Here is a 19,416-nt window from a genome sequence, read left to right on the forward strand (position 1 = left end):
TCACTTAACTTCTGTGGGACTCAGTTCCCTCATCTGTAAAATGGGGATTAAGACTGTGAGCCCCCTGTGGGACAACCTGATCACCTCGTACCTCCCCAGCGCTTAGAACAGTGCTTTGCACATAGTAAGCGCTTAATAAATGCCATTATTATTATTATTATTATTCAATCATATTTACTGAGCGCTTACTGTGTGCAGAGCACTGTACTAAGTGCTTGGGAAGTACAAGTTGGCAACATATAGAGACGGTCCCTACCCAACAGAATGTATTTTGTCCCCAGTGTTTGGGGGTCGATGTGGGTGGGAGGAGAGGAGGGGAGATCATTCAAGTATAGTTGGAGGATTTGCTTGGGGAAAAAAAAAAGCAGCATTCCCTCATCTCCCCACACCTTGTTCACCCGGCTTCTTCTCACAAGAGAGATCCCGATCTGAGTTTCCTGGATTTTTAATGAACTCTAAAAACCTGTTGACAAGGCTGGCACGCAGAGACAGGCAAGTGGAGGAATACCAGGAAAGCCTGGCCCTCACTGTTTATAGAAGAAAAATGAATGGACAAGTTGAGTCCAGCCCCCCTGCCGCAGGCGAGTTGATGTCGAGTAAAATATTTTCTAAAAACCTTTAGCTGTCGGAGAAAAATGTGCTTCTCCGGTACCGCCTCTCGCCCTGACAGCTATCAGGTAGATTAATGACCAAAATACCGTATATGCTAGTGTGCCACCCTACCCCCAAATCGCTGGGCCTAGAGTTTACGACTGGAAAACGTGACTGTCCCTTTCTGAAGTGGGGCCTGGTTGGCCACCCATGGATTTAAAAACAGAGGTTACGGAGTGGAACCATTTTGCAAACTAATGAATATATGGTCCTGAATCTTCAGTGCTCTCCTTCTTCCCTGATGTTTTTCAAAGGAGGGGGAGGGCTGGGAGGGAGAGTTTGAAGCTCCTTAACAGGAAGAAGCCTGGTTTTAGGGGAAGGATCCAGCGTGAGAATGAAAAGACGCCAAGTCTTTCCCTAGTGGAGAGAACCCAGGACTTGGACTCAGAAATCCGAGGTTCTCACCTCGATTCTACGACTTGCCTGCTGTGTGACCTTGGGTGAGTCACTTCCCTTCTCTGGGCCATAGTTTCCATCTGTAAAATGGGGATAAGATCCCTGGGCCCCCTCCCTAATATGGGAAAGTGACTGTGTCCAACCTGGTGGTATTATATCTATACCTGAGCTTTGTAGAGTGCTTGGCAGGGTAAACCCTGAACAAATGCTACAATCTATTATTATTATTATTATTATTATTACTGTCTTGGACATCAGCAAGCACGAGGGAGGGCACTCATTACCGGGAACCCTTCGGCCAGAGGGAAGCAGTGTGGCCTAGTGGATAGAGCATCGGCCCGGGAGTCAGAAGGACCTCGGTTCTAATGCCAGCTCCCCAACTTGTCTGCTGTGTGACCTTGGGCAAGTCATTTCACTTATCTTGCCTCAGTTATTTCATCTGTAAAATGGGGATTCATACTGTGAGCCCATGTGGAACATGGACTATGCCTAACTTGATTTGATTTAGAGAAGCAGCGTGGCTCAGTGGAAAGAGCCCGGGCTTTGGAGTCAGAGGGCATGGGTTCAAATACCGGCTCCGCCAATTGTCAGCTGTGTGACTTTGGGCAAGTCACTTCACTTCTCTGTGCCTCAGTTCCCTTATCTGTAAAATGGAGATTAAGACTGTGAGCCCCCGGTGGGACAACCTGATCAACTTGTAACCTCCCCAGCATTTAGAACAGTGCTTTGCACATAGTAAGCACTTAATAAATGCCATTATTATTATTATTACAGCCTATACCTTTCTCAATCCACCAGCTAGCGTTACTGTGTGCGGGGCACTGAACTAAGAGCCTGGAAGAGTACAATAGACAGGGTAGACACTATCCCTGCCCACAAGGAGTTCCAGTCTACCAGGGGAGGCAGATATTTAAATAAATTACAGAGAGAGGAGGCATCGGAGTATCAAGGTGAGGACCAAAATGCTTTGGGGCAGAGGATGGGTTGAGTATCAGGGTGGTTCAGGGGTACTGACCTAAGTGCATAGGCGATGCAGAAGGGAGGAAGAATCATCATCAATCGTATTTATTGAGCGCTTACTGTGTGCAGAATGAAGGTGGGGAAATGAGAGATTAGTCAGGAAATGCTTTCCAGAGGAGATGGGATTTTAGTCGGGCTTTAAAGATGGGGGAGTATGGTCTGTTGACTATAGAAATGACTGTAATCCCTATGTGCGACAGGAAATGTATCTGAGCAGATTATCTACAGCTCCTCCAGTGCTCAGAAGAGTGCTTAGCACATAGTAAGTAATTGACAAATAACATCATTATTATTATTATTAGTGTCCTTCCTGCTCTTTCAGGTTTGCACGCTGCTGTTTTGTGGGCCTGCACTTCACCAGGGCCTTCCCTGTGAGTCTCAAGTCCTTGACCACTGTCCTAGGCCCGCTCAGTCCATCAGCTCCTCCATCTACCTTCACTCCCTGGGCTTATAGGACATGGTATGAGTTGCGGCAGCAAGCAGCCCAAGAGTGGCGGTGTAGTGGCTTTCGGGGGGCTGGGCCTGCCCAAAAAACCTAACCAGTGCCCCATCCCCCCACACGAACCCTCCTTCCCCTTCCGACCAGCCTGGCAAAGCAGAAACCTAACTCAGCCCTGAGTTCTCTGTCCCTCTCCTCCCCACCTTTGCTCCTCCTGGTGATTGACCTTTAGTCTCTTCCCGGGCAGGGCAGTTTCTCCCAACCCGAAAGGAATATCTGGGGAGTTAGGGGGTTTTGGTTATATAGTTCTCTGATGAGCTTTATTCAACAGAGATCAGAGGCCGGGAAAGCAGTGTTTAGACTGTCTCGTTATCGATGAGATTAAACAGGGCTGGTTTATTTTCCACTTCAACAAGTCTTTTTCCAACAGACCCAGAGCTCACATACAGTGCCTTTGTTGGAATAAGAATCTCCATAGGGGACTGCCCAGCCCCATGAAGAGCACAAGCGACTGGTGGAGTGGTATTTTTAGCCTGGCCCATTGTTCAGGATAAGAAATCTTTCTACCATCCTCATTTTCCAGTCTGGGTCCCCACTGCTGGTCTGCCAGGCTGCGCTTGTTTTCTTGGGAAGATTTGGGATCCTGGTGAAGGGGTTCTGAGGTCCCTGTCCACCTTTGAGCTTCAGTCCTCCCGCAGTTCTGCATGATCCCCGGGCCCTGGAAATGAGTAGAAGATGATGCCTGAAGCTGACACTAGAGACTGGGATATTGAATGAACCCCTCCTCCAGGCTGGGCCCGCAGCTTGTATTGTACTCTCACAAATACTTAGTAAAGTGCTCTGCACATAGCGGGTGCTCAATAAATACCATCAATTGGTTAATTGATGCAGGAAAATAACTGCAGTGTTTGGGAAGTACTTAAAAAATGTCAAGCACCCCGGGTAGATACAAGGCAACAAGGACAGAGTCCCTGGCCCACATGGGACTCACAGTCCAAGAAGGAAGAACGGGTGGTGAATCCCCATTTTACAGATGAGGAAACTGAGGCTCCTCAAAGTTAAATGTCTCACACAAGGTCACACAGCGGGCATGTAGTGAAGCCAGAATTAAAACCCTGGTCCACCATCTGAGAGCTCCCAACTCCACGGAGCCGGGAGCCGGGCAGGAAACGAACCCACTGCTGAGCCAGAAGAGACGATGGATTGAGGCACACTGAATCATGGAAAGTTAACTGACTCCTTCCCCCATTTCCCCAGCCCTGCTGGCAGAAAGCAGACCCTCTTCATTCTCTGCTCCCCTTTGGAACAAGCCTCGGGTCCTGTTTGTACAATCAGAGCTACTGGGAGACTTGGAGGAGGTCAGTTGACCTGGCAGCCAGGCCTGGCCTTCACTCATTCTGTAACTGGAGCAGCCAACAGAAGGGAAGAAAACTGTCCTTTTTCAAAAAATAGTATTTGTTAAGCACTTAGCAGGCACTGTACTAAGCACTGGGGCAGATACAAGCTAGTTGGGTTGGGCACATTCCATGTCCCACATGGGGCTCACGGTCTTAGTCCCCATTTTCCAGATGAGGTAACTGAGGCCCAAAGAAGTTGTGACTTGCCCAAGATCACGACATAAAGTGTCCTCCCCCTCCTCCCCATCCCCCCGCCTTACCTCCTTCCCCTCCCTACAGCACCTGTATATATGTATATATTTTTGTACGCATTTATTACTCTATTTATTTTACTTGTACATATTCCATTTATTTTATTTTGTTAATATGTTTTGTTTTGTTCTCTGTCTCCCCCTTCTAGACTGTGAGCCTGCTGTTGGGTAGGGACCATCTCTATATATTGCCAACTTGTACTTCCCAAGCGCTTAGTACAGTGCTCTGCACACAGTAAGCGCTTAATAAATACAGTTGAATGAAGTGGCATTGCTGGCATTAGTTAAAATATCCCAACCCACCCCTTCATCGGAGCTTGTATCAGAGTTAAGACTTCCCGTCCACATGTTGTTGGGAGAACTAGGGTAGTGCAGGAAGGAAGCTTTCTTTCCTCTCTGATTGAGAGAGTTCTGTGCCATCCTCTAGAGCTGGAAGGGGGCGGGGGGGGGGGGGGTTGGCCGGGAGATTGGAAGTCACACCTCCTCCAGGACGTCTTCCCTGATTAATTTTTGATCTCCCCACCTTCAATCCCCACTACTGCCAAATCAGGACTTCCATACCACCTAAGCACTGGGTACCTAAGCGTGTCCATGTCTCTCCCCACTCCACACAACACTTTGTGTTTGAACTTTTTTATTCTTATGGCTTCCTTTCATCTGTCATTCATTTTATTGACTCTACTAATTCCCTTGTGCCTTCCCAAGTGCTTTACTATAGTGCTTTTCACACGATACACACTCTACAAATATCGTTGGGTGATTGATTAATTAATTGGAAGGGATCTGCTAAGACTCAGAGACGCAGAGTGGCCTAGTGGATAGAGCCCAGGCCTGGAAGTTAGAAGGAACTGAGTTCTAATCCCAGCTCTGCCACTTGTCTGCTGTGTGACCTTGGGCAAGTCACTTAACTTCTTTGTGCCTCAGTTACCTCATCTGTAAAATGGGAATTAAGACTGTTAGCCCCATGTGGGACATGGACTGTGTCCCTCCTGATTAACATGTATCTACCCCAGCACTTAGTATAGTGCCTGGCACGTAGTAGGCACTAAACAAATACCATTTTAAAAAATTGGCACTGAACAATTTGTAGTCAAGAACGTCATCTGGAACCCTCCTGTTTCAGGGCAATGGGAGGTTTTGGTTTGGCTCTTTGGTTGTCCCCAAAAAATATTCCTAAGAAGCGCTTAATCTGTGATAAGCACTTTTCCACCCAGGGTTCACAGTCTGAGGGAGGGAGAACAGATACTGAAAGCCTATTTTACGGGTGAGGAAACTGATAAACAAGAGATTGTGACTTGCCTGAGGCCCCACAGCAGGCAAATGGCAGAGCTGGCTTTAGAGCCCAGGACTCCTGATTCCCAGGCCTGTGCTAGTTCTGACAGTTGGGGTTGGGGTGAGATCCCATAAGAGAAATTAATAAGCAAAGTTGTCAAGCCTAAGAGAAGTTGTCAGTGCCCTAGGTCACTCAGGACGGACTCGCTAGAGAGTCCCAGAGATGGAACGGCAACTTTTCATCAGATAGCCAGAGTAGAATTATCTGTTCCAATGGAAAGGAAGTTTGCAGGAAAGCAAATCTGACATTAGCCTAGAAAGACCGGGAATTCTGAAATGCCCAAGAGAATCTCAGATTCCTCCAGCCCCCTCTGCCTGGTAACAAGTCCTCCAGGGCTAAATCGATATCTCAGATCAACCGCTTTAAAGATTGGCACGAGTCATCAGCTGCTTTATCAAAATAGCTTTTCATTTATTTTCTCCTTTGTTGTCTTTGTGAAGCCTGAAAATTTAAAGAGCTTTCCAGATGGGGTCTGTCCTCTCCCATGCGAGATGCTGAATTTGTTTTTTTGCTGTGGGTTGGAGCAGACCGGAAATCTGACTGAATTGCTCTCCGCTAATAAGTGAGAAAGTAGAGGACTTAAGCTGCTTCTCCCGTCTCAGCCCCAATCACTGAAGGAACTCAGAGAATCATGAAGTCCAAAGGCTGGAAAGAGCCTCTTTTCGGGAAAGGGGGAATGTTAGGGTCCTTCAGGAAGGACCGGGCTCTAAAACCCTGTGAGATGGATGGGTGTCTGCTTTAGCCTCAGAGCTCTCCAGGGGAAAAAAAAAAAATGGAGGCAGGTCTTTTCCAAAGAACTGGCATTTCTTCTCAGCCCAGATGTAAATATACTGGGAACATCTGTATCCTTTTTCAGCTGCAAACTTTTCCTGCAGATGAAATATCAAGGGTGGGCAGAATCAGCTTGTGTTAGAGAGCTGGGTAACTCTGAGCATGAGGGCCCGGCTCCAGATGATGTAGATTTGGGAAACAAGGCACCTTCCCTGGTGGTGATTCTGCCTTTCCCTCCATCAGAAGTTCTAGGGTGATCTCCACGCTTCAGTGTTTCTTACAACATTTTCTCAGTTTCTGATTTGACCTGGGGTTTCTAGCCTGCTCCCAAAAATGAGTGCTGAAAGGCAAGCCTGGCCCTGGCAGCAGAGGCAAACAGTCCATGATGAATGTGTGGGTGGCAATTAGATGTGGGGAAGGGGCCCGGTTCTCTCCAACTTCATTCAGTTGTACTTATTGAGCGCTTACTGTGTGCAGAGAACTGTACTAAGCACTAGGGAGAGTACAATGCAACAATCAACAGACATATTCCCTGACCATAACTAGCTTACGGTCTTGAGGACCTGCCCAGGGCCCTGAGATGGCTCTGCAGAGTACAGTAGAGTTAGTAGACATGATCTCTGTCCTCAAGGAGCTTATAGTCCTGTGGGGGGGCCTCACTTCTGGGCACCAAGACCCCTGATTTGAAAGCAATGCCTATGTTCACAGGGACCTTGGAGTCGGGTGACACTGGTGGCTGAGCAGCTACGAAGGTCTGCCAGCTTCCGCAAAGAACCTCTGCAAGTGTGTCCTTATGACCCCATTGTATTATGATACTTAATGGGCTGGGTAAATAGGTGTCAGAATTCTTTAGTGGTCCCTCCCCTTTCTCTTGAATCTCCTCACCCATCAGGATGGAGCCAAAAACCCATTTCCAGTGCCAGCCGTAAGGTCTTTTCACTCACAAAATCTGTCAGGAAAACACTCATTATTTTCAAAGATAAGGCAACAGAACTGTACTCAGCTGGGAAAATAACCCTGGTGGATAATTATAGTAATTATGGCATTTATTGAATGCTATTTATTAAGAGGTAGGGAGGGGCCAATATCTTATCCCCATTTTGCAGATGAGGAAACCGAGGCCCGGATGGGTCAAGTGACTTGTCTTAGGTTTCGCAGCAAGAGAGTGGCCGAGGTGGGAGGAGAACCTGGCTAGGTATCCTGACTCCCACCCCTGTGCTTTTTTTCCCCACTGCCTGACCAGCTGAGAAAACAAACACGTATTATTCGGAAACTTCCAACGAACACCCATTTTTGCCAGCCTTCCAGCTTCCATCTGGGTTTTCTAGCGATCTAATGGATCTTCAGTTCTCATGTCTGGTCACTGCACGGAGAAGCCGAGGGAGACAATGGATCCCCAAACGAGAGGACCACGAGGGTGTGGCGGCTAACATTGAGTCCATCTCTCGTGGCTCAGCAAGAATGCTCTGAAGCCTCTTGGTGGTGGCCCAGACCCCACGGGATCTCACATAGCAGCGTGGCTCAGTGGAAAGAGCACGGGCTTTGGAGTCAGAGGTCATGGGTTCAAATCCCGGCTCTGCCAGTTGTCAGCTGTGTGACTTTGGACAAGTCACTTAACTTCTCTGTGCCTCAGTTACCTCATCTGTAAAATGTGGATTAAGACTGTGAACCCCACCGTGGGACAACCTGATCACCTTGTAACCTCCCCAGCGCTTAGAACAGTGCTTTGCATATAGTAAGTGCTTAATAAATGCCATTATTATTACATAGCCTCACGGAATCAAAAAACTGGAGGGTCATCTGGTCCAGCTCTCTGTCCCTGAGAGGGTGAGCCACCAAACTGTCCCAGTTAGCTTGTTCCCTGTCTTTTCCTTAAAGAGTTCTAGAGTGGGAGACTCCACAGAAATAGTAGCAATAGTATCTATTAAGTGCTTACTGGGTGCAGAGCACTGTGCTAAGCACTGGAAGAGGATACGCTGGTGGGAATTAGAAACATTCATTGTCTCTTGGGAAGTTCCCGGCCTCCCCTCATAGCCCACTCCAGTGTTTTATCAGCCTGACCTCTGGGAAGTTCTTTTGAATTTCCAACCTAAACCCCTCCTGCTTTATTAAGTCCATTTCTTTGTTCCCAGCCCTTGGTGGACACGGAGAAGAGTTGGTGGGGTTTCTATCCATGAAACTCCTTCCTGTTCATGGGAGTAGTTATTAAGATGCTTCTCAGCTTTCTCTTTTCCAGACTAAACAACCCCAACTTCGTTAGCCTTTCCTCATTGAACTTATTTTCCAACCCTTTGATCATTTGTGTTTCTCTTTTCTGGACCCTCTCCAGTTTCTCGGACTTTTTCATTTAAGGGTGGTGGTGACAGGCAGACCTGGTTTTCTCACCAGAGCCTGAATAACGTGGAGTAAGGCAGAAAGGGAGGTCTTCCCTAGGCTTCCCCTGATGCATTTCTATGGCTCTATAATTGTGAATGCAGATTTATGGATGTCTTTCTTTGGAGATAGCTTTGGCCTCTCCAAAACAACACCTCCTCTGGATCAGGATCAGAGATATGGGAAGAGCTCTTGTGAAAAGCAGTAAGGCCTAGTGGAAAGAGCACAGGCCCGGGAGTCAGAGGTCCTGGGTTTTAACCCCAGTTACCTCATCTGTGAAATGGAGATTAAGACTGTGAGCCCCACATGAGACATGCAATGTATTCAACCTGATTAGTTTGTATCTACCCCAGTGCTTAGTACAATGTCTGGCACATAGTAAGTGCATAACAAATGTCACTTAATCTATATATATATATATAATATATATATATATATATATATATATAATATATACGAAGGTCATGTGGTCCAGCCCCCTGACTCAAACAGATGTCTCCATTTTTCTTATACTGTGCCCCCCAGCAGACTGTTTGGGTTTAGCCCCACCAGAGAGACGGAAGATAAGTATTTATTCAAACATATTTATTGAGTGTGTCCTGTGTGGAAAGAGTATTCAGACCTGTATTTTAATGATTCATGTTGCCAAAGCAATTCTCACCCTGGACACTGCTTTCAGTTAGCTTTGAAATCCAGGAAGACACTTAGCCGTGTTAACGTGGACCTAGTCTGCATAGAAATAGACTTTGCTGGTGGATTGTATTTTTTAATGGTATTTAAGCACTTACTATGTGTCAAGCACTGCTCTAAGCTCTGGGATAGATACAAGTTTATCAGCCTAAGGGTGAGCCATAGGAGAAGTTCAGAGCCAGCCGAGTCTGAGGAAAAAGGAAGTGATTAGGACTCAGGAGAAGTCAGTCTTTTTCTGAACCTAGGATCGTCAAGTCCAGCTCCAGTTTTCAGAGTAGTTTGGGAGATTTGTCTAGGAATGCAAAGGCCACTGCTTTTCAGAGGTTTAAAGGAGCCTTCTCCAGCCCAGCCTCTTTCTCAAAATTATTCCGGGTCAGGCAGTGACTCCGGCAAATAGCCGAGGTAGCTGTCCAGCGAAATAACACCAGTTCAGGATGGCCCAGTGCTTCCGTTAAGAGAACCACTAAAAGGAAGAAAGAGAATCAATTAATGGCATTTACTGAACGCTTACTATGTGCAGAGCACTGTACTAAGCACTTGGGGGGAGTACAATAAACAGAATTAGCTCTGCCCATAATGAACTTAAAATTTATATGGGGAAATGGGCATCACCTACTCCGCAGGAGAGAAATCTCAGAACAGCTTGTCTCCACCCACTCTGGTCTTTATACGTCTGCACCCGCTGTCAGCTTTTGGGGGTTAGGCATGGAGTGGAAAGAAAGCGATTGAGCGTCTGGCTTTAATTCACTTTGTAACAATGACCAGAGGGCAGCGGCCTGTGTGGTATGTTGAATTAAATCGGAGGAGACAAAATTTGGACCCGAGTCCCAGTTTGGCTTTGAAAATGATGAACTAAGCTGAAACTGCTTTTGGCCCGGGAGGGTCCCAATTAGGCAGGGAGGCAGGGACCCCGACAGAAAGTAGCAGCCATTCCAAAACCCCTGGGTGACTTGCGAATCTGAAAAACAAGAGCAGGGCCACAAACTCAACGTAGACATAGACTATCCTATTCCAGGGGGATGATTGCTCTTTCCTCCAATGTAAACTGCCCCTAGTTATGTGTGTATCTGCTTCTGAGGGTCTTCATGTGCAATGGAAGGCAGTTAGGGGTGGGGGGAAGTGTATGTGTGTTGGGGGGGGGGGGGGTGAATGCAAAACGTGTCCCTGTTCAGAATTAAAAAATTGAGCATTTGATTTCGAACTTCTTCCTTGTGTAGCTCTCCCTTCTCTTCCAAGAAGCTTAAAATGCTTGGCGTGTTTCTCTCACCCCCATCTGCATCCTTATCCATTCCCCATGCCAAGTTTATAGAGGGCACAGGGAGGTTAGATGGATGAAGAGCAGAGATAAATCCTACGTTTCCTCATTTCCAGATCACTAGATCTCTCTGCCCTCTAACTAAGGGAAACTTGGGGTCACAGTTACATGTTGGGCAAAGGGAGGATTCTGAACCAGGAAGTCTGATACGTTTTTTTTGTGCGGGCCTTGGTTCTCTGTGACTTTTAGTAAAAGGAGGCTGAAGATTGTGTGTTTAGGTGTTCCACAAACTGAAGGACTGAGAAGTGGAGGGGATTAAGAGATGAAAAGAATCAAAAGAGAGATAAATGAGCAGAGACAAGTTGGGGGGGTGGGGAGGGGACTCATTATTCATTCATTCATTCAATAGTACTTTTTGAGTGCTTACTGTTTGCAGAGCACTGTACTAAGCGCTTGGGAAGTACAAGTTTGCAACATATAGAGACAGTCCCTATCCAACAGTGGACTCACAGTCTAGAAGGGGGAGACAGACAACAAAACAAAACATATAAACCAAATAAAATAAATAGAATAAATATGTACAAGTAAAATAAATAAATAGAGTAATAAATATGTACAAACATATATACATATAGGTCTGGAAGAGACTGAGGCCTCCCTTGGGCCAAGTCCAACAATGTAGAGAAATAATAATAATAATAATCATAATAATAACAATGATGGTATTTGTTAAGCGCTTACTATGTGTAAAGCACTGTTCATTAGTAGTAGTAGTAATAACAATGTGTATTTGTTAGGTGCTTATTATGTGCCAAACATGGTAATAAGCATTGAGGTAGATACAAGGTAATCAGGTTGGACGCAGTTCCTGACCCACATGGGGCTCACAGTCTAAGTAGGAGGGAGAACCAACGTTGGTTCTCCATTTTGCAGATGAGGAAACAGAGGCCCAGAGCAGTTATGTGACTTGCCCTCTAGACTGCAAGCTCGGTGCAAGAAGGGAACACGTCTACCAACTCAGTTATATTGTACTCGTCCAAGTGCTTAGTACAGTGCTCGGCACACAGTAAGCGCTCAATAAATATAATTAATTGCGGCTTTGAGCAAGCACTGGGCAGATGCCGGTGGTTGAAAGGGAATGTCCTACCACTACCTGGATTGGTTCTGTTTTTGCTGTGGTGGTGATTGTTTGCACTGACCCATTCCAACTCTCTTATCTGGTCTCCCTTTGCCCAGTGGCACACATTGCACAGTGACTGGTAGGGGGCTTGCCCAGAGCTGAGAACTCTCACCGCTCAGCTCCACTGCTCCAGGTAGATGTTGGGCCTATTGAGGCAGAGTTAGGGAGGTTTGCTTTGTGGCAGCAATATATTCCTCTCTATAGTACTCTCCCAAGTGCTTAGTTCAGCACTGTATACAAAGGAAACACTCAAAAAAGCAGTATTGCTTAGTGGAAAGAGCACAGGCCTGAGAGTCAGAAGACCTGTGTTCTAATCCCATCTCTGCTAATTGCTTGCTGTGTGACCTTGGGCAAGTCTCTTAACTTCTTTGTGCCTGTTTCCTCAATTGTAAAATGGGAATTAAACTTCTCCTTCCTCCTATTTAAACTGTGAGCCCCATGTGGGATAGAGACTGTGCCCAACCTGATAAACGTATGCTTACCACAGTGCTTAGAAGAGTGTTTGACACATAGTAAGCACTTCATAAGTACCATAAAAGATACCTTAGATTGAACTAATTCCTTCAGCTCACTATGATTCACTATAGTGGCCTCAAGCAGTTCCCTCAGCTTCTAATTATCTGCATATAGCTTGGTCCCCTCCTCCCGTTTTTTTTTTTAAATGGTATTAAGTGCTTACTATGCACCAGACACTGTTCTAAGCACTGGGGCAAATACAAGGTAATCAGTCCCACATGGAGCTCACAGTCTTAATCCCCATTTTACAGATGAGGTAACTGAAGGGCCGGGACATCTGTGGTCCGGTTAGGTAATGGTTATGGAGAGGCCTCCTTCCCATCTTTCCATTGCCAGTCTCAGAGCAAAGATGCGCTATACAGATGTGCTGGAGGGAAAGTCAGGACCCAAGCCCTCACAACTGGGTCCTGAAGCCAGGAAAAATATTATCCCTCTTTGCACTGTTTTGCAACGCTTTTGTGCTTTGTGGGAAATTTCATGGGCTGGGTCAGGGGAGGGGACAGAGTGGGGGAGGTGGGAAGAAGAAGCGAAACTTTATAGATCAACAAATGGGCTTATTTGTGGTGGCTCTGTCCCAGAAACCTGTTTGGGGGGATGATGAATGCCCAGATTTCCATGAGATCTCTGGGCCCTCACCCGTGGGGCCTCCGGGAATGGATCCGGCAGCAGAGATAACATTTTCGGCCTCTGCTGGGTAAGATTTTAACCTCCGTTGGCTTCCCCACTCCTTGTCTCGAGTCACAGTCCTGTGGGTGACAGAAGGAGTCTTCCCAGCTATTGTAGGACCCAACCTCTGTCTTGACAAGAACCAACTGGTGGGAAAAATGACCAAAAAGGGGGCAAGGGCAACTTCAGTGCCTGGACCCAGGGTGTGGAAGGAAGGCATATTGAAATGGTGTTGCCCAGATTTCAAAATTCCAGGGTCTCCTGCTTTTTGCATTTCATGGTGGCAGGTGGTCTCCCACTGAGGTAGCCATGTGCCAGCTTGAGGCATCGAGAGTGCATCGGCCACCCTGAGGTGGGGGAAGCCCACCTGCCCCTCCCTCAGGTGTCCCGTCTAGCGGAGAGATGTCGTCTGGACTCTCGCCTGAACCTGGAACATTTCTCCAGGGGGATCTCTGGGCCCCAACTTACGTTTCCCTCCCAGAACCCCACGGGCCCCGGTGCCACTTCTTAGCCATGGGAATCGGCCACTGGAGCCGGGGTTGGGATGGGGGAGGGTGGAGGACTTTCATATTTCCAAAGGTCATTTCTCCCTCAACTTCCGGCCCTCTAATGGTTGCTTCTCTTTATCTGATTAATCTGAACCAATCACGTGACTTGAGGGGACCACCAAAAGCCCAAGGGCAGTGGCACTCGGCCTTGAAAAAGTCAGACATAGGAATGGCCTTAGACTATCCCGCATAGGCCCCTCAGAGGAAAAGAACTGGGGGGCCCATAGGCTCCCACTCCTGAGGGTACACCATTCCACTGAAATTCAGGTATCCAGTTGATGGGGAAGGAAGGAGGGGAGGACCAAGAAGAGAGAGGTGAGGAGTCTGCCTAGGTGCTGGAAAATATCTTTCTCCCAACCCCACCTCTCTCCAGAACATCCCGGCGTCTTTGTGGAGATTTGAAATCTTTCTCATCTGGTAGACCAGAAAGGCAGTGAGAGGCAGTATGTTCTGGTGGAACAAACCTGAGGCTGGGAGTTCAGGATACCTCAATTCCAATCCCAGCTCTGCACCTGGCCTGCAGTGTGACCTTGGGCAAGTCAACCACTCTGGGCCCAAATTTCCTTAAACAGAAAATGGATGATAATATGTGCCTCCCTACCTCACAGAGCTGTTGGGAGGGTAAATTGTGATAACTGTTGGGAAGGTGTTTACTAAGCACTGGGGTAGATGCAAGCCACAATGCTGGGTAAGTGAGCGCTTAACGAATACCATTGTTATCATGTCATGTTCAAGGTGTTTCAAGCTCTTGAAGGCAGAGACTGTGTCTTTCACAGTTTCTTTTTTAAGCGCTCAGACTCCTTTGAGCCACCAAGAAATAGTGCCATCCCAATCATGTAATACTAAATAATCATTGAGGTAATGCCCATGTGTGCGCGTGTGTGTGTGTGCGTGTGTGTGTGTATGTGTGTATAATATATATATTTTTAAAAATAGTATTTGTTATGTGTGTACTATGTGCCACTGGGCCAGATAAAAGCTAAACAGAGTAGACACAGCCCTTGTCCCACAGGGGGCTCACAGTCTTAATCCCCATTTTACAGATGAGGTAACTGAGGTGCAGAGAAGCGACTTGCCCAAAGTCACACAGCAGACATGTAGCAGAGCTGGGATTAGAACCCAGGTCCTTCTGCTTCCCAGGCCCATGCTCTATCCACCAGACCTTGTCGCTTCTAAATATTCTGACTCCTTCAGGAGGGAACAGAGCGGCAACCCTGCGCTCATAGCCCTGCAGGATGGAAATGAGTGAAACCACTCAACCGGGGCCCAGGGGAGCAGAGTTCCCCTGACAGGGGGCTCCGTCCTCTCCAATGCTCATCTCCGCTCTTTGCCAGATGAGAACAAAATATTCGTTAACTTGGAAGCGTCTCAGGCCTCAGAGTCTCCTTTCTCTTATAAAGAGAGCAGTGTGGCTCAGTGAAGAGAGCCCGGGCTTTGGAGTCAGAGGTCGTGGGTTCAAATCCCGGCTCCGCCAATTGTCAGCTGTGTGACTTTGGGCAAGTCACTTCACTTCTCCGTGCCTCAGTTCCCTCATCTGTAAAATGAGGATTAAGACTGTGAGCCCCCCGTGGGACAACCTGATCACTATGTAACCTCCCCAGCACTTAGAACAGTGCTTTGCACATAGTAAGTGCTTAATAAATGCCATTATTATTATTATCATTATAAGAGAACCTCCCACAGGATGATCATTCTTACCTGTCGAGGCGAGAGGTTCAGTCCTCTAGCAAAGGCGGGGGTGGGGAGGGCCTCCCTCTCTCAGATGACATCTCCCACCATAGCCGAGATCCAACTAAAACACTAATGATAACAGTAGTATTTGTTAACCGCTTACCGTGTGCCAAGCACTGGGCTGGGCCCTGGGGTAGTTACAGTACGGTCAGGTCAGACATAGTCCCTGTCCTACCTGGGGCTCGCAGTTTAAGGGAGAGAGAACAGGTATTGACAGGTGAAGAAACTGAGGGGCAGAAAAGTGAAGTGACTTGTCCAAGGCCACACACCAGACAAGTGGCCGAGCTGGGATTAGAACTCGGGCCCCCGGCTGGCAGGCCTAGGCTCCTTCCTCTAGGCCACCCTGCACAGATCAGTGTCCCCCATTCTGGCTCAGTGAGAGAGCTCTGGACACAAGTGGCACTTGGATTTGCTCCCTTTATTCACCCCTCCCTCGGCTCCTCAGTTCTTATATCCATATCTGGAATTTATCAATATTAATGTCTGGCTCCCCATCTAGACGGTAAGCTCTTTGTGGGACGGGAACACCTCTACTTTGTTATACCGTAGTCAGTCAGTCAGTTGTATTTATTGAGTTCTTACTGAGTGCAGACTGTACTAAGCGCTGGGGAGGCACAGTAAGTGCTCAATAAACACAATTGATTGATTGATTGATTTCCCCCTTCTAGACTGTAAGCTCGTGGTCAGGGGATATGTCTGTTTATTGTTGTACCGTACTCTCCCAAGCACAAGGTACAGTGTTCTGCACGTAGAAAGTACTCAGTAAATACAATTGAATTAATTGACTGATTAATCCCAGCTCCTTGGCAGGCCATTTCAACTTAATAATAATAATGATGGCATTTATTAAGCACTTACTATGTGCAAAGCACTGTTCTAAGCTTGTCACCCAGAGGGGAGGTGCACATGTCTCTCAGGGGAGCATGGGACGGGAACCCCTTGTCTCCCCCTTTTAGACTGTGAGCCCACTGTTGGGTAGGGACTGTCTCTATGTGATGCCAATTTGTACTTCCCAAGCGCTTAGTACAGTGCTCTGCACATAGTAAGCGCTCAATAAATATGATTGATTGACTGATTGATTGATTGATTGAACCCAAGCACGTCCTGCTCCAGTCAACAGGGGCATCTCCACCCACTGGGTGTCTTAGATAAAAGGGGCAAGGGGACTCTCTTGTCATATTAGGAACGTGTTGACTTTGGAGACGGCCTCCACCACATCTATTTGAGAACAGAGTTCAGAGCAAGTCCACGAGAGCCGGGCCCAGCTGAACTTTGTGTCCGTCTCATCCGGGTTGGGCCTTCCAGAATTTACCCAAGTGGTGTGTGAAGGTCAGGATTTCTTGTCACGACAACCTGCCCCGGTGAGCTGGGAATCCAGGTGGGGGGCTTTCAGACTCAGGTCCCCCAAATAATAATAGTAGTCACTCTATTGTTTTGTTATGTGCTTACTGTGTGTTAAGCACCGGGTTAGCTATGAGATAAGCAGGTTGGACTCAGTCCCTGGCCCACAGAGGTGGTCCACAGTCTAAGAGGGAGGGAGAACAGGCATTTCATCCCCATTTTACAGATGAGAAAACCGAGACCAAGAGAAGTCAGTTCGTTGAGAAGCAGCACGGCTCAGTGGAAAGAGCCCGGGCTTGGGAATGAGAGGTCATGGGTTCAAATCCTGGCTCCGCCACTTGTTAACTCTGTGACCTTGGACAAGTCACTTCACTTCCAGCGCTTAGAACAGTGCTCCAGCACTTAGAACAGTGCTTTGCACATAGTAAGCGCTTAACAAATACCAACATTATTAACATTATAATTCTCTGGGCCTCAGTTACCTCATCTATAAAGTGGCGATTAAGATTGTGAGCCCCACATGGGACAACCTGATCACCTTGTATCCTCCCCAGTGCTTAGAACAGTGCTTTGCACATAGTAAGTGCTTAACAAATGCTATTATTATTATTATTTATTGAGTGCTTACTGTGTGCTGAGCACCATACTAAGCGCTTGGGAGAGTCCAACAATAAGCAGACACATTCTCTGCCCACACCGAGCTTACAGTCTAGAAGTTGTGACCTACCTGAGGTCCCCCAGCGGGCAAGTGGCAGAGCTGGGATTAGAACCCAGGTCCTCCGGGCTCTTTCTCTTCCTGGCAAGGGGCGGGCCCCGCGAACTCTGGGGCCATGAAAGCAGTCCCTTGTCATTAAGCGAATGGAATCCTCCTGACGAACGCCAGCGGGGACCCTGGCACTTACTGCACGCCAATGGCATCCTGGGAATCCCAGATCAATATGGAGCTTTCCAAGGGCAAACAACAATGGGCTTCTATTAGGGAGATTACAGTAAAAAACAATCAGCTCTCTGATGATCAGAAGCAGAGGGACAGGGTGGAGAGGGATGGGATGGGCTGGGCCAGCTCAGCCTTCCGTCATAGGGACCGACCGGCAGGCCTGCTCATAAGTAGGGTGAACCCAGGAGCACCCAGCAGCCCACGTGCCTCGCTGAAAGGAAAATGACATTTTCCCTGGCCCCCACCACGCCCTAATCACTCTCCCGTCAACCGCCGAATCTGGCAGCCGCTGCCTCTGAACCTCATCCGCAGACATGATCGGCCGATCCCACGGAAGACGCAGCCTGTCCGGCCTCTCCCAGTGAGTTTTTCCCTCGTCCTGATCCCCGGCCACTTCTGGGATCCGGGCGTACCATCCCAAAGGGGTCAGAGCTGGGGTTGGGAGCAGAGAGGAGAAGGGACGATGGAGAGGGAAGGTGAGGGGGGAGAGGCAGAAGCCCTGAGTCAGAGAGAGAAACAGAGCCGAGACGGTGGACACGGTCAACTCCCTCTGGTTTGCTTTGGGGTTCGATCAATTTGTCCCATGTAGGGAGGTCCCGGGTGTCTCTTGTTCTGAGCGCCTCTCCACAAAACATGTTCTTTCTAGAGGCCTTTGTTGGTCAGCTGATTAAAAGCCGCCTCCCCCGTCACCCTCAGAATGAGAAAGTCGCCAGGCACAGAAAGTTTTGTCCAAAGCTATTGCCCAACACTTCGAGTTAAACAACAAAATCCTTGGTTGCACAAGCCAACCAAACTAGGGGAAGGAAAAGTCGGGCCTGTCCAATCTGGGCGGTGGGACAGTGTTAAAAATCACGGGGTCCAAGGTTGTGTTTGATTAATGGCGACCGGTTAACCTTGAAGGAGACTCGAGGTGGGCATGGTAAGCTGACACTGCACTTTCATTCATTTAATCGTATTTATTGAGCGCTTACTGTGTGCAGAGCACTGTACTAAGCGCTTGGGAAGTACAAGTTGGCAACATATAGAGACGGTCCCTACCCAACAGTGGGCTCACAGTCTGACTTCCTTTTGAAGCTCATCATTGGTAGGGCAGTGATTGCTCAAGGTTGCCCCCCAAACCTCCAGGAAAGCTAGCCAATGTCCCAGAGATCAGGAACGAACACTGAGAGGTCCAGAAAACCCGGTCCATTGACAGGGTGGCGGACCATCTAGAACGGGAGTGGGAATCCAGCAATCTTGGTCCTCTAGGGGAGGATTCCCAAAAAGGAATTTGGAGCATCTTCAGTCTTGGAATCGGGGCTAGAGGGAAAACCCAACTGGCTCACAGAAGTTCTGTTCCTCCCCAGCCGGCCAGCTGGGGTGATCCAGTAGTAATATAGTAGTGTTTCTTGAGCACTTCTGGGTGGAGAGAGCTGAACTAAGCCCCGGGAAAGAATACAGAGATGGGAATTCAACACCGTGATCTCTCCTACCTCCTGCAGAACCAGGACAGCTTCGAAAAGGTCTTCAGCCATGATACACTTGTTGTTTTTGTGGGCAAGCGAGAACTAGTATGTGGTTCTTTAGTTTTGAACAAAGTCTTGCAGGGATTCGGGCCCCGCTGCCAGCCACTCAAACCAAGCGCAGGCCTGTGTCAGGATCTCAGAGCTCATTTGTGACGTTCAGTAATTGACCTCGGACTGTGGAATGTCACATGGGAAATGCATGCAGTACTGGGGGCCAGATTGCTGCCCTCTCTCTACCCAGAGGGGAGCCTTGGAGAAAAAGCCCAGGCCCAGAAGTCAGAGGATCTGGCTTCTAATTCCTCCTCTGCCACTGACCCTCTGGGCAAGTCACTTAACTGCCCTGGACCTCAGTTTCCTCATCAGTAAAATGGGAAAGAAATGCCAGTTCTCCCTTTCCCGAAAACTGTGAGCTCCAT

At 48.0% G+C, this 19,416-nt stretch overlaps 1 protein-coding gene and 1 long non-coding RNA gene across 3 annotated transcripts in view; one reads left to right on the forward strand and one right to left on the reverse strand.

The window, feature by feature from the left end:
* Positions 1 to 19,416, forward strand: part of CALD1 (caldesmon 1) — a 196,977-nt gene that overhangs the window by 108,301 nt on the left and 69,260 nt on the right. The gene's annotated exons all lie outside the window — the stretch shown is intronic.
* Positions 9,202 to 18,179, reverse strand: LOC119933713. The gene is made up of 4 exons (XR_005452601.1): positions 17,797 to 18,179; positions 17,286 to 17,530; positions 15,185 to 15,286; positions 9,202 to 9,784 (listed from the first exon to the last, which is right to left on the reverse strand). It is a non-coding gene; the product is annotated as an uncharacterized LOC119933713 (long non-coding RNA).

This window comes from Tachyglossus aculeatus, chromosome 10 (assembly GCF_015852505.1).
Source record: "Tachyglossus aculeatus isolate mTacAcu1 chromosome 10, mTacAcu1.pri, whole genome shotgun sequence".
Lineage (NCBI taxonomy): Eukaryota > Metazoa > Chordata > Mammalia > Monotremata > Tachyglossidae > Tachyglossus > Tachyglossus aculeatus.